Source organism: Xenia sp. Carnegie-2017, unplaced genomic scaffold, assembly GCF_021976095.1.
Source record: "Xenia sp. Carnegie-2017 unplaced genomic scaffold, XeniaSp_v1 HiC_scaffold_6, whole genome shotgun sequence".
Lineage (NCBI taxonomy): Eukaryota > Metazoa > Cnidaria > Anthozoa > Malacalcyonacea > Xeniidae > Xenia > Xenia sp. Carnegie-2017.
The window spans coordinates 686,981-701,652 of NW_025813526.1; the positions used below are offsets into that span (position 1 = coordinate 686,981).

Genomic DNA, 14,672 nt, shown 5'->3' on the forward strand with positions numbered 1-14,672 from the left:
ATTTTTGAAGATTTTTGTGACTTAGCAGTATGTATGATTCCATTCACTTATTAAATGGCCATGCTCATCGAAAATATAGTCAAGAACTGTGTTGCAAATTATGCAAAATCAGGGACAGAATCACCAAATGGATCATATCACTGTATCGACATGGACATATGTTAGCCTATTTAAGGCGACACATAAAGCCGTCATTCCATCGCTAATTAACCCTTGCTGGCATTTAAAAACTTTTAAAAAAGTGTATCCTCAAAACGTCATATAGGTATGTCTTTTCTAAGTGAAACTCAGCTTTTACTTCGGTCACATCCTTTTCATTCAAATTTGGGTAAACGATTTTCCAGAAACCGTTTGGGTAAACGGTTACAGGAAAATCGTATTTTTAGACTTGTTTTTACATCCCACAGTAATAAGAACTCGTCAGCTTTTATTACGTTGGCATGATATGCAACAACGAGCCGTTCCTTCGTTTTTCTATAGCTAGTCATCTCTTCACAAAATTTACATATGGCGTTGGTGATCAAGTTTCTTGCAGTTCTATAATAACTGGAGCGGCTATTTCAGTCACGGCTTTAGATATCTGATGACGCTAACAAAATGAAGGATTTGGTCCTCTGTCGCTGAGATCTAGCGAAAAATCAGTTAAAACACTGCTTTTCTGAAAATTCTACAACTTCCCACTCCCCCCTGATGAAAGAGTAAGGAAAATGTATTTGTGTATTTGAGATTCGGCAAGCAATTTTTTAATGAAAATCAAGGCAAAAACCTAAAATTCATTGCGGCAAGTCAAATGTGTTTGCTCTTACCGGCTTCTATGAGGTATGCATCATACAACTATCGACGACGGAACTATTTTTCGGTCAGATATTAAATTATGAATGAAGATGAGGCATTTCCCAATTATCTTAGTCAAGAGCCGATCAAACACTTTAGGGGGCGATTATATGAAGTAATTGCAGCTCGGGCTGACTTTCAGCCCGGGTGGCCGGCCTTATTGCGTATGCGATTATATGATAGAAATTCTAGCACGGGTTGAATTTCTGCTGTTTAAAGCGTATACTGTTCAGAAATACGTCAGTAAATGTCCCTGTGATAACAAAAACCCGACGCAAGTATGTTATTACTCCTGTTTAGTACTTGTTAGAATTGTTTATGTATTGCTCAGTTCACATATTACCGTAGTCTATTGGCTAGTTAAATGGTAGACGCAAAGCATATAAATTTGTTTTGCTTTCGATGTTGAAAATTAAAGAAAATTATTAAATTGGAATATCCAATAGGGATACAAGGTTGCTGTTTTCACATTGATATGTTTACATTTGAGGGATAAAAAAAGGGAACAAGATCAGATCATGGGATATACAAAGGGTGAAGTAATGTGAATAAGCGAGTTGTGAACGTTCCTAATTAAAACCAGGAAAGCTGTGCTTTTTCGTACATTCATACTAGCAACATTAAACAAGCCGTACAAGGAAAATTGGTTGATATGAACAGCTTCATATTACTTAGTTTGTGCATTTAGAGATTCTAAAATGAAACGTGGTTTGCTCGGAATAACGTCAAATAGGGGTGCCGTACATCGCAACTTGAACACTCACTATTCAAACAAATCTCAAACTATATGTCTTTATGTATATTGTGTACATTTTAGAAAAACAAAAGATTTAGATAACTCAAAAATAAAAGTTGAAAGGGATGTGGTGATTATCATAAAAACAATTAAAACAATAATAAATCCTTTCAAAACAAATGAAAAGGAAGAGCTTGTGCACCTTGCACTTAGCGTGGTTTTCGCGCCGATAGTTGCTGAAGATATGAGAACAATTGCTAGAGGAAAGGAACATACAACTGCAGAAAATTTATAACGTATAACATTTATGGCGAAGAGCCAAACATTTACACACGCATAAAGAAAAGAAAGTTGGAGAACTTTTCTAGTCTGAGCGAGAAAATGTTATAAGTAAAAACAAGAAAGGAGAGCTGGTGGATCTGAAGAATACGATGACATTTTTGCAAAGATGCTATTGATTGCAAAAAGCCCAAGTCTAGAAATAGAAGATCTTTTGAAGTATTCTCTGTGACCTTTTCCCTGTTCTTTGTCTACTAGTCCAAAGCAAAGCAAAACGTCCAAAGCAAAGCTTTTTCACGCGGTAAAAGAGGAAAAGGAAAATGAAGTCGAAAGCAATAAACTCGTCACTGAGAAGAAGGCTATGATTTTAGATATGATACCCATGTTTCAAACTTTGACACACATTCAAAGAACGTTTATGGAATTAGCACAACTCGTGCTTGAAAAGTCCCGTTAGGTTAGGTGGTACGTGACAGTGTTTTTTTCATGTGCGGCAGTTCTGAAACGAAAGGTGAATTTGTGTAGATTATATGTTTTTCGATAAAATTTATGCTTAAGATTTTTTCTGAGACCCTTCGTAAATCGCAGAAAACTCCCAAATCAGTAAAATTCGAATATTTTCGGTTAGAGAATGCCCCCAGGACCCCCGGCTTGGGCCTTCTGCCCTCGCAATGCATCGGTCAGCTCTGGAGCTTGATCGGCCCATGTATACGATAAAATAAATAAGATTTATAAATTTGGGAATAAAAAATGTTATGTGATGATTTGTGCTCACTGTTACCTAATCAAATATTCTACATGCCATTTTTGCACTTGTCTAACGCTCTGTTTCGACGAACATGCCCCATTCGAACTAATGTGCTGACTTTGACGATTTCGAAATTCTCTCCTTCATACGAACTATTCATCCACAAAAGGAGCTTGGAGATGAGGAGACCCTCATCTCCAAGCTTAAATCATCTCTTAATGTCCAAGACAGTTGCATTCGACCTCATTTAAGTCTATTCAACCTAACTTTATCTATCCCACTAAATCTCATCAATTCTTTTCAAACAATGTTTTTTATCCAGATTTACAAAGTACTTACTGCCAGTAAGCATTGGCAAGCACAAATTACATAATAACTTAGTGCGTTTTTGCTTGAAAATGTTTAAATTTCTGCAGATTCCTTTTTTGAGCGTTTGTATGATTGATTTTGTTAGCGTTAATAACTAGTTATTATGAGTAAAACATACGTGCTCGTGCAGAGTATTTCTCAGCATGGGAGTAATTACAATTTCATTCCATACGTTCTTTCGAGAAAGTTCTTACAAGAAAGAAAGTGAAAGCGCTCTCAAGTATAAACGTATGCTGAATAAAATAAAAAAAGTAAGATTTCAATCGTTTCGGTTTTGATAGTACACAAATTAAGAGCTTCGAGATGGGATGCAACAAAAGTAAAGTCGACAGCAGCTCCTGTGATGATGAAGTGACTTTCAAGCAATACAGAGGCGAAATGGACCACGGTTAACGACAAGGTAAAGTTTTTATGTATACGAAAGTGCATGGCGATATGTATGATGGCGACTTGAAAAATTAAACAAAGAAAAACAAAAACAAACAAACAAAAAACAAACAATATATATTGTTAGAACATTTTAAAACGTAAAAGGACATGAATCATACTCGAGAAAGTTGAATGAAATGTTATAAATATTCAAATATATTTTGCATAGCATTCATCTTTTTAACATTCAGTTTTGTCTTGTACGTCTTGCAATCCGAAAAAGTTGTTGAAAAAGAACGAAGACGACATAGGCAATTGAGAGAGTCAATTAGAAGAAAATATAATTTACCAATAAGGGAGAACAAAAAAAATTTACCAGGAAACTCAAAGTATGCAAAAAAAGACAAGCACTAACATACACGATAATAATAATTTTTTGCGTTTTGCAGTGTTATTATAAACAATATCATTATGAGTTAAGTAAGACAAGTTCATTTAATGTACTCTGAATTAGCAAATCGCACTGCTGACTCATCGTTTGATGCAATTTAGCTTTTCGGCAAAAAAGAAATGTAATTTGACATTATCATAGACGATGAATTGGATACTGTACCAATTTTTAAGCAACACAACCTCTGATGTATCTTATTAAGCAATTTCAAAAAATACGTAACATGCATCCTGTGCTCCAAACAGGTATACTTTGTCGTCCCAACTTCCCGAAACATTAATCCTATTAATTTTGAAAAATTTAGCAAGAAATTTTTTCTAATATTTTTCAGAAATATGGTGGTTACACTTCATCTTCTGAACTCCCCTTAATTGGATCAACTTGTCAGTTAAATCATTACCTCCCCCGTACACCGATCTGTATGTGCTCTACTTTCCATTTTAAAAAACTAATATTTTCTTTTTTAAAGATTTTCATACCAATGACCTAACTAAAATAAGTTAAGAATCATTTAAATTCATTATGATCGGTTTCATAACTTCTGTTGCTAACCATTTAACAGCATGAAACTGACGGACAGTTGTAATTTGTTGATAGTGCTTTACGACTCTCTAGATTGAAAACATCATCTTTTGAAGGAAAAATCTCGGTTGCAACTTCATTTGAAAAATCAATGGTGTTTCGTGTGCATGAATTACTTTGCAGGACTCATCTTGGCTTTTTATCTAAATTAAGGCTATTGTATTTTCAATACACACAATTGTGAATGCAAGTGGCCTTGGCTTGCAGACCTGTTACTATAAATCAATTAGAATTTTGTAGTAAAAGAAAACATGTCTCATGACTGGAAAGTATGGGAAAAGCAATAAATCACTTTAGTTTTTTTGTTAGTGCAACGGAATCAGACACAAAAAATTGAAAAAATGAAAACTTTCATCCTCTTAACATGCATTAAACCCAAAGGTTGCAAAATTTTGCAAGAGATTTGTTTTTCACAAGTAAGTGACATGATGAAACTCAAGATCATGATAGAAAAGTACGGTGAATATTACAATCCGAGAAAGAATGTTACCGTACTCTGCCATCAGTTCCTTGCCTATAGCCAAGTTAGGCGACTGTCATTCAACGAATTTGTCACAGAGGTAAAGAAACGAGACTGCAAACGCGAATTTGGAACTCTGACAAGTTCACTGGTCAGGATATAATTGTTTGAGGTGTTTCAAATCAACTTCTGCAAGAAAGACTTTAGCGTGACGCTGACTTAACACTTGAAAAGGCCTTGAAGCTGGCATTGCTGCAGGAGAAACCAAATGTCGCGAAAAAGACCTTGAAAAGCATCATCAATATGCAATTAATATAAACAACCAAAGATATAATTTCTAAAATGTCACGGCTCATTACTTCTCCAAGCATGGTGCAAATCAAAGTAGTTGAAGAAAGTGCGTATTTTGTAACCTGTGGAACTTCATTCGAATGTTTTACCTTCAAACGCCTCACATTTGATATTCACTCTGCGGGTGAAATTTTCCAGGCGGAAGTTGCCTCAGCTGATTTGCCAGGATGAGGATACTCACAAAATGACATTGTGGTGTGGAGAACAACTAAACAAGAGCACGATCTTCGCCTCACAGACGTATACTGAAATGCATTTGAGCTAGTAGTTTATGGCTCAACAAAAACAAGCGTATCTTTGGCTGCAAATCTCTTACATTTCTGGAACACACTCTTTCTGCTAATGGTGCTAACCATGCCCAAAAAACGTTGGAGATCAGCTGGAATTGGCATGTTGACAATTCCTCCGATTTTGAGGGATCGGGCTTTATTATCTTAGTACAATCGTTTCTTCATTCACGAATCAAATCCACTTCGCAAAATGCTCAAAAACTTTGATCTCCAACAACCTTAACTTAACGCCATCTAAGTACCCAAGCAGGCTTTACTAGGTGCAATTACTACAAAACGGATAAAGTACTTGAAACATGATTTACGTAATCATAAGGTCAATGATCGTGACTAAAACACCACACAATACGTACGAGTACATACGAGTACATACAAGTACATACGACTGACATACGAGGAAATTTTAGATGAAAAACCTCCACTTGAAAAGGTATTTTTTTATTCGCTCCCTCCTGATTTTTGAAAGCTGTTCAATACAAAATACAACCTGGAAAAACAACTACCGAAACCTAAATAATGAAGATATGCTCTAGCGTTTTATGTATTGCACTCACTAATACGAAGATAATCTACGGTAAAGAATTTTTGTTATGGTTAAATGACAAATTAACTCAAAAATAACACTAGACGGTATTTTAAAGTTGTTCTAGTGTTGCCCTTGACCTAATCTGCTTCATGCCTGCCAAACCTAAACTAGACAAGTCATCTGTAAACTCTCACGGAGTGACACGGACGACTTAACTGTTCGCAAACAGTTTAATGCAACTAACTTGATCGATTAAGTCGAGAAGGCACAAAAAAATTTTGGTTTAACCCTACAGCTACAACATGTAAACTTCTAGATATATCTTGACTAAGACTGTTGTCATTAAATTTTGAGTTGACTTTGCTGCTAGCCAATTGCCAGGTTACTGGCTGGTGTATGGTAGCAGAATGATATATCTTTCCACTGACTTTGACAACCAAAATCCGCCATGTTTTGACCACGGCCACGCGCTAATAATTCATAGTAATTTTGTTGACGGCTTCCTTCCAGGGCTTATAGAACTCAATGGGATCAACTAAAGCATAACGTAGGGGTAAAAACTTTCACCAAAAAATGCCATCACACTGCAATTATAATAAAACAAAATAATAAATATTGAAAACTTAAGTTATTGAACGTTTTCAACGTGATCATGCTCACCGGTCTCAAGAAACCATTGAAATGTTTCCTTTTCTTGCACTTCTTTGGCAGCCGTTTCAAACACACAAGTTTGGCAAACACACGTTTCCAGCAGATTTTATTGATGAAGTTTTAAAAAGATTTTGCGTTTGGAATGATATTTTTTGTACAGGAGTTTATTATATGGCAACTTCAGCGCAATACCACCGTTGTTGATACATTTAAACCGACGTTGCGCACAACAGACACCAAATTCAGCTGAAACATGCAAATGAATGTAGTATGCAAACAAAATACCTTTTCAGCATTTAAATCCATCAAATGGTCGCCCAAGATTCCAGACAAATACAAGCAAAAGTGAATGTAAATATCAATGTACTATTGAAGAAATTGTGCCACTTCTCATTTGTGACCAGTATATAGCAGTGAACTCAATATTAAAATAACTGGAATGATAACTGAAGCCAAAAAATATTTGTCGTCATTATTCGTCATCACTCGTGTTTCTCGCGTGTTCATAAATAATTTGTATTTTTTCGGATACTAGACTTTAATTTGACCTCAGTAGTCAATTTTATCTTCACGAAGAAAATCTTTTATTTATATTTATTTCAATTCTACGTTATTCTCATTGCAAAAGTATATTACTACGTTTTTCAACTAAATTAAAAGGATTTGTTGGTATGAATTTTTATTCAAAAATACTTATAGAATGAAAATATCTTATAGCTACTATATATTTTTTGTCATACACAGTCGATCTACTCTTAAGCTGCAGTTTTCCTTTAAAACATTTTAAAGTCTTTAAGGATATTCAATTATTGATATCGAGACGACAACCATTTAGTATTTCAAGCACTATCAAAATCCATGAAAACGACAAAAAATTTTTCGCTCTGTAAAAAGTAAAAATTTGAGTTATATTCAATACTTTTTATGAAACTGGACACTCAAGTTTCTTTTTCTTCGGAAACACAGAAATATACACACAATTCATTTTTCCCCAATATAGCTACTGTCCATAAACAGTGCCCTTTCATAATTTTTACCGTCGAGTTGTTATAAGGTCAAACCGCCTCAGGCAACTTATAAATAATACATATTTACAAAGCTTATATCAAGAGCTAGTGCATGACACTTTTTGATTTTGTTAAAAAGCTATTTTAAAAGAAATAAGTGAGAAAAACTAGGTATTCACGAAAATTTCATTCTTCGTTAGATGCATGACCTTAATTTTTCATTATTATTAAACATTATCAAATTTTTAAATACGTCATGCATTAGATTCAGTTACTATTACCACAAAAAATTTGAGCTTTCTACAAATATTGAAAAAGTAATCGTCTCACAAAGATTTTCTTCTAAGAGGAAATAAGGAAAAGGAGAAATTATCATTTAAAGTTTTATAATCATCTTACTGAGACTAGAAGGCACCAGCTTCATAAGTTTTTCCTTTATTCTGTTCACAACTATGTACAAAGTTCTTTCTCATATGCCTAAGTGTTTTTCTTTTTTTTTACCTTCTCTGTGCTCTTCTTTGAGGATAATTTGATACGATTTGTATCACATTGCAATGCACCATTTGTAGTAAACATGCCAGGAAGTATGTCTAAGTCGTTAAATAATTTGAGGAATAATATATCTCCTTCATTGAATTTAAGCACAGCCAAGTAGCTTGAAAGTGCTACAGTTTCCTGTTCCACATATGTGGACTTTGGGCATCTTTCCCATTTTAGCCCGTTCAGACACTCATTCACATTCTGTGTCAAACCATGTGTAAACTTTTCCAACAAGCTTTCATCACTTAGACTTTTATAAATGGGTTCAATGAGCTCAACAATACTTTTTGGTATACCATTCTTATGATGGTATGTTGTAGGGTCTTTCTTGTATCGACACCAACTGTCTTCAGTGTCGGGGCAAAGTTCATGTTGAGGGTTATCATCACTTGATGCCACATGATAAAGGGATGCCTTGATTGCTTTTGCCATTTCATCTATGTCATACAGGCGCTCTCTCACTGCCAATCCATAGTAATTTTGCAGAAGGTCAATTTTAGCATCAGTCAATCTGCCCTTTCCACTCACACCTTTATCACCCCCAGTTTCACTCCTTGTATGTCTTACAATATTACAATGAATGACTGAAGCAAAATTGACAAAAGTTTTATGTTTCATATAAAATATGAATATTTTACAGAAATTGAAGCATTTTACAGTGTTTTGACTATTAAGGTCTTCGGCTGTTGCTGCCCTTTTTGGTGTATGTTACCAATTACATCAGAAGTCCAAGAAGCACACATCAATATTTTTAACTTTTTGTTATTTCCTTCTCATAAAAATGTCTGGAATAAGTCAAAACTTAAGAGAGCTGCAATCATTGGACTCAGGTGACAATTTGTTAACAATTTGACGAAGCGATATTTGTCGTGTTATTCCTTTGATGCATCCAAGTTTACACCCAAAAACTCTGCAATGTCGTCCCATTTCCAAAAAAAGTAGCTAGAACTAGGATGAAAGGGATACAACGACGAAAAATGCGAAAAACCTCATTTTTGTAATAGAAATTATAGTCATTTTGCCCGCTTGAGCCCGCCATAAAACACACGTGTGTCATTCGAGGCTTGACCAATAAGTGCTGTTTAACGCGTGCGATCATTCGCAAAGTGCAAGGCCTTGGCTTTAAAAAATTAAACATTACTTTCAATCGGCACGTAAAACAACACAGCTATATTGAATATCTGTCGATCAAATTAAACGACATCTTATTATTTTCATATACTATGTCAAAAACGCTTTTGAAAGACATTCAATTTGTGATAATCGAGTATTTCTTACCAAAAATTGTTTTCAATCAAAATGACAATGAATTTGTAATCTAAATTCGTAAGAAAAAGTCTTACTTTAAATAGTGTGAACACGAGAGAAGAGAAGCGTGACTTGAATTCTACGCAAATGCGTTCGGCAAATGCAAAAAGGATTTGAAAGTCACTTGGTTGTTAGACTGAACAGGAGGAACATAAAGTACAATTTTAAAAGTTTGATGGTAAAAATATTAAAATTACAATTTTAACTCTACCATGATCAATCTAGCTCATTATGTTAACATATATACTTGAAAGAGTACTCACATGTACGCGTCGCGTACCTATTTTCGTGTTTATTGAAACAGTTCAGTTGTATAAAGAACTTATTCAATCCAAAAATATCGTCGATATTTGCCAAACACTATAGCTTACAAAATGATAGATGAAAGTAGTGGGGTATACAGGTTCTTATCGATCGGAAATTCTTTAGATGGTAAGTTAGAGAAATGCCCCATTGAATTGAAATGACTCGTATTCGAAAACAAACTGGTTTCCTTTTTAGCAGCTGCCGTGATTTGGTTGCTGTGTCCGCAACGCAAGAGGCGTTGATCATGCAGTTTATTATAGAAGCAAAGAAAAAGGTTTGGTCTTAGATTAGCGTTACTAAGGAAAACGAGTATTATTCATCAACTTCATTAATACAATCAAATCCAATTCCTTTAAGTTATTGTTCTATATCGAAATGTTAAACTATAGCTACATGTATGTGATCAATCGTCACTTACTGTAATTTTTCTCTGACGTGGTATCAGCAAAAACACTGCCTTTGAAGATTGATTAATTTTTTTCAAAAAATAGTACTTTAGGTAAATAAGTGTTTTGAGGGGTGAGTTATTTGTCAAAAATATCAGCAAAAATAAAAATAGGTCATTATATCATTAAATTCATCTTTTTAAAGAGTTCTTTAAAGCTATTTTATAAAGGAAAGAAATAATTTACTAGTTCTTATTTAGTTAAGAAAATGGTGCAACATACTCAATTAAGTACATACTTAGGAAGGGTTTAGATAAAATGAAGTACTATCGATGAATATTCAAATACGCTTAACCGTTTCATACTGCTGTTCACACTTGATATCCACTTGCAAAAGAATAAAAGACTTATGAGCCAGCAACGACTATGTACATATAAATTGCACGGGTGGAATAGGTTTGTGTGAAGAAATAGTACTTAAACTTTCGCAGGATACTGTTGAAATTACTGAAATTGAAATTCCAGTCAAAAACAATTCATCCAGAGTCGAAAGAACAGGTATGGATGAAGACATACAACTACTGTAGCCCCTTACTGTAGCCATGGTAAAGGCTAATTTCCATTTAGTGCAAATTGTCGCGCGATCGACTTTTTCTACTCACTTTCTTTTCAATTGTAAGCTCTCGACCGGAACAATTTAACACTGCTGCACACAATTCAAAACAAAGTGATCACAAAAAGTCGATAGCGCGACAATTTGTACTGAATGGAAATACGCCTTTACCATGAACAACCTTGCCAATGGTTTACTCAAGCTGTGAGTGTTAAATATTACACACACCTCTGCGGAAACAAGAGGGATGACCCTTAATCAACACAATGAATAACAACCAAAATTCAGAAAATATGAAAATGTTTTTAGAACACAAACATTGTTAGACTCCCCTCAACCACATGGTTGCCGAAAGAAAATTCATGGTTTGGGCAAAGCTATGTCCCTGTGCGTTTGAAACAGCATGAAATGTGAGCAATATGTCTTTTTACAAATCAGAAAGGATCCGTTTATACGTTGGAGGCTGGGGCAAAGTGTCAGCCCAGCCTCCTCCCTCGGAACTACCGAGAGAGGACTCTCTTTTTCTATTGTGCTAGGACTTTTGCTAATTTGGGAAAACGAGCATATTTTTTGCAATTTCGGTTGAAAGGCACTGCTAGCATAGTTTGCATATTGAAAAGAAATGTTTATTCGAGTCATGTAACGTTTTTGTTACCAAAAAAGTCGATTTTTTACTTTTTTGCGCATTTTTCACTGGCATAATTAAAAAAACTAGCATAAATTTGGAAAACCGGCATAATTGAAGCATAATTTATTCAAAAAACAAGCACTACTAGTAGCATATTATGCTACTTTTATTAGCACAATCAACAAAAGCCTACTCGGGAGGCAAGGCATCCATACTCAGATTATGCCCCATACTTCTTTCAAGCACAAACACACAGCACAGGATAAGTATTCAAAAATTTCCCTAAAGGCCCGTTTCCATTTAAGAACAATTTCCACAAAGAGTAAGACTTTCCAGGTGGCACATGCGTTAAGTAATGCAAGAGATGCGATCAAATTTTCCAGTGGAAAAAAATTGAATGTTTATGCAAGTAGAAATTTTTCAACTTTGTCTTTTTAGTCCGTTGGAAAATTAGCAGTCAAACAATCAGATCACAGATGTTAGAAACAATTACCATTAAGTAGTACAAAATCGTTTTAAAAATATTCATGGTCTACAAGTCTTATTTCCAGAATCAAAGTGGCAAATTCACCGTTAGTCGTTGTTTCAGCAAATAATCGTCACATTATGTTCTTGCATTTATTTTGTTTGACTGAACTTGTGTAATAGCGGTTTCTTATCAGTAAAAGAAGTAATATACGCCTTTAAAGGGCTTCCATATTTATTTCCACATTGCCATGAATGGAAAATGGAAATCATTGCTGGAAAAACAGATATCCCGCAAATTTTCATTTCCAATAAAAACTTTCGTAAGTGGAAATGAGCCTTAATACATGCTCGTCAAAAAAATAAAATCAATCACTTCGCTTCGACATCAAATCATTTTACTTGGCAATCAAACATACAACATTAACAATTGACTTGATTCCACAAATAGTTTGTTCTCTTCAAAATGCTCAGAGACCAAGTTTGGTTCTTCTCCAATGTCTTCGTTTTGCATTATACCTGTTTAAAGGCAAATAACGCCATCAATCAACATTCTTGAAAATATACCAGGCCAAATCATAAACATTCGCGCTCATAAACATTCACATTCATATTACATGTGAATCATTACTAGGCCGTATTCTGTATCAAGATAATGTGCTAAAAAATGATTTCTAAATGCCGAAATTCATGACTACATAAAAATCACAGAAAACTACTTATTTTTAATGACTGAATATGATTTAAGTTGTTTGCATCTCTTGAAATTGCAATCTTTGGAGTTTCAGTACTCCAAAGTTTCATAATATTCGTTTAAAGTTTTACCTGTCGCCATCTTCTTTTATTTGTGAAACTGATGACAATATAGCAAAAATTGCGCGTGCACTGTTACATGATAGCAACTATCATGTAATATCATTTATAAACTACTATTATATTATATTATATTACTAAGCATTCCATATTTTTGTATTTTAACTTTAAAATCCATTTTGCAATGTCATTACTAATTAGGACATAATCTAGAAGCTTGCTTGCATGCGCTAGAAGCTTGCTTACATGCGTAAACATATTTTGAAACCGCAACCGAATTTGTTGTTATTGTGGTTAACTATTTAGTGCTGTAACATACTGTATTGCGTATGGGATGTAGGTCACAAAACGACAATACTTCCCATTAGATATTATATATATATGAGTAGTTTACACCACTGAGTACAACCTACAAGAACAACCTACGAGCACAAGCTACGGGGAGATAAACTTAGGAGGCATAGACTACCGAAGTAGTTTGACAAGCTACAATCTACCAGACAACTATCTTGGCATTTATGCCATAACTATCTTTTGGCTTTTGTGCCTTTAATCTATTTGGAAAACTGTTGTGAGTCATTGTTGGACTCACGAACGCTCAAGAATAAAGACTCACGGTTGTACTCAGACAGAGGAGATAAGTTTTATTCATACTTATTGATATTATAATTAAGACACTTATCCACTTTAATATTTACGCGTTGGTTAATAAATTGTTTGAGAAATATAACTGGTTCACACTATCTTTGTTGCGTGTGGAAATAGAACCAAAATTAATAGTTATTCTTTCGGGACCACGCAAGTAACATGCACAATGATCAAAACAGCAAAAAGGCGAGCTTGCGGGGATGTGTAATCCATTTCAAAGGTGAAAATGGGCCATTGACTGATTTTACCGAGACATCTTTGAAAAAAGTTTTACATTGTCACGAGCTTTGGTTACTATACAATGGTGAGCAAAAAGACATCGCTGAAAAGAACAAAAATTTGATGAAAAAAATTCAGTCCATGAAAAGTCCTTTGGCTGAGTACCGTGGAGAGTTAAAGTACCATAGAAATTGCTAGGCAAAGTTCACCAATGTCGGCCTGATTAGACGGGCTGAAAAAAGAATGAGCAAAAAGTTTGAAGCTTCAGCAGCCACTGTCAATGAAAACTATATACAAGAAAATAAGTCGACAGATGTAAATGAGCCTCACACGAAACTGCTACGATCATCCTCGTTTTGTCATGACAGTTCTAAACCTCCGATAAGAACTAAAGCAGTTTTGCCATCAATATGCATAATATGCAAGCAAGAAAAGTCCTTCGTCACTCAATCGGTAAATAATGTAACAAATAAACCAATATGTTACAGGTATTCCAATACCAGTTTTGTAACATCCTAATGTTCTGTACTTAATCTACCTACAATATGATTTTACTTTTGTTGTCTTACTGATGGTGAGCAATGTCCAATTTTTCTACAATTTGGTAAAGATCTTTATTTATTGACAAGAGTTCAGCGATAGTTAATGCTTCAAGGTAAATGTAAAAAATATTTTTGCTACTATTGTCTTTTTTGCATTTGCTTTGTATTTCTTTCGGTCCTAAGTACACTCTCTTTGCATCTGGCAAGTGTTCGGACGAATGCCTTCCCTCGAATGCAGATAGCATGCTTTTGCACATTAAGAGAGCCAACTACCAAGCAGCCATCTGGAAGAATAGTTTGCAATCGTACATTAATGTTCAACCTCCTGTGAGCCATGGATGGCATATGAAAAATGGTCAGTTAGAGATTCTTTGGATGACTGGACCATCTGCTCCAGATACACTTATTGAGTGCGTGACATGCAAGTGTAAAGCTGGTTGCAAGAATCTTCGATGCTCGTGCGTGAAGTCTGGTTTGCAATGTACTGACATTTGCGGTTGTTCTGACTGCAGTAACTACGCCTCTGAAGATGACGGCCCAATGAAAGAGCC

The 14,672-nt window shown here is 34.8% G+C and overlaps 1 long non-coding RNA gene across 1 annotated transcript; it reads left to right on the top strand.

Annotated features, from left to right (window-relative positions):
* The first annotated feature begins 533 nt into the window (after positions 1-533).
* Positions 534-7,126, top strand: LOC124456669. The gene is made up of 3 exons (XR_006952384.1): positions 534-563; positions 2,261-2,263; positions 7,058-7,126. It is a non-coding gene; the product is annotated as an uncharacterized LOC124456669 (long non-coding RNA).
* Positions 7,127-14,672: the final 7,546 nt, after the last annotated feature.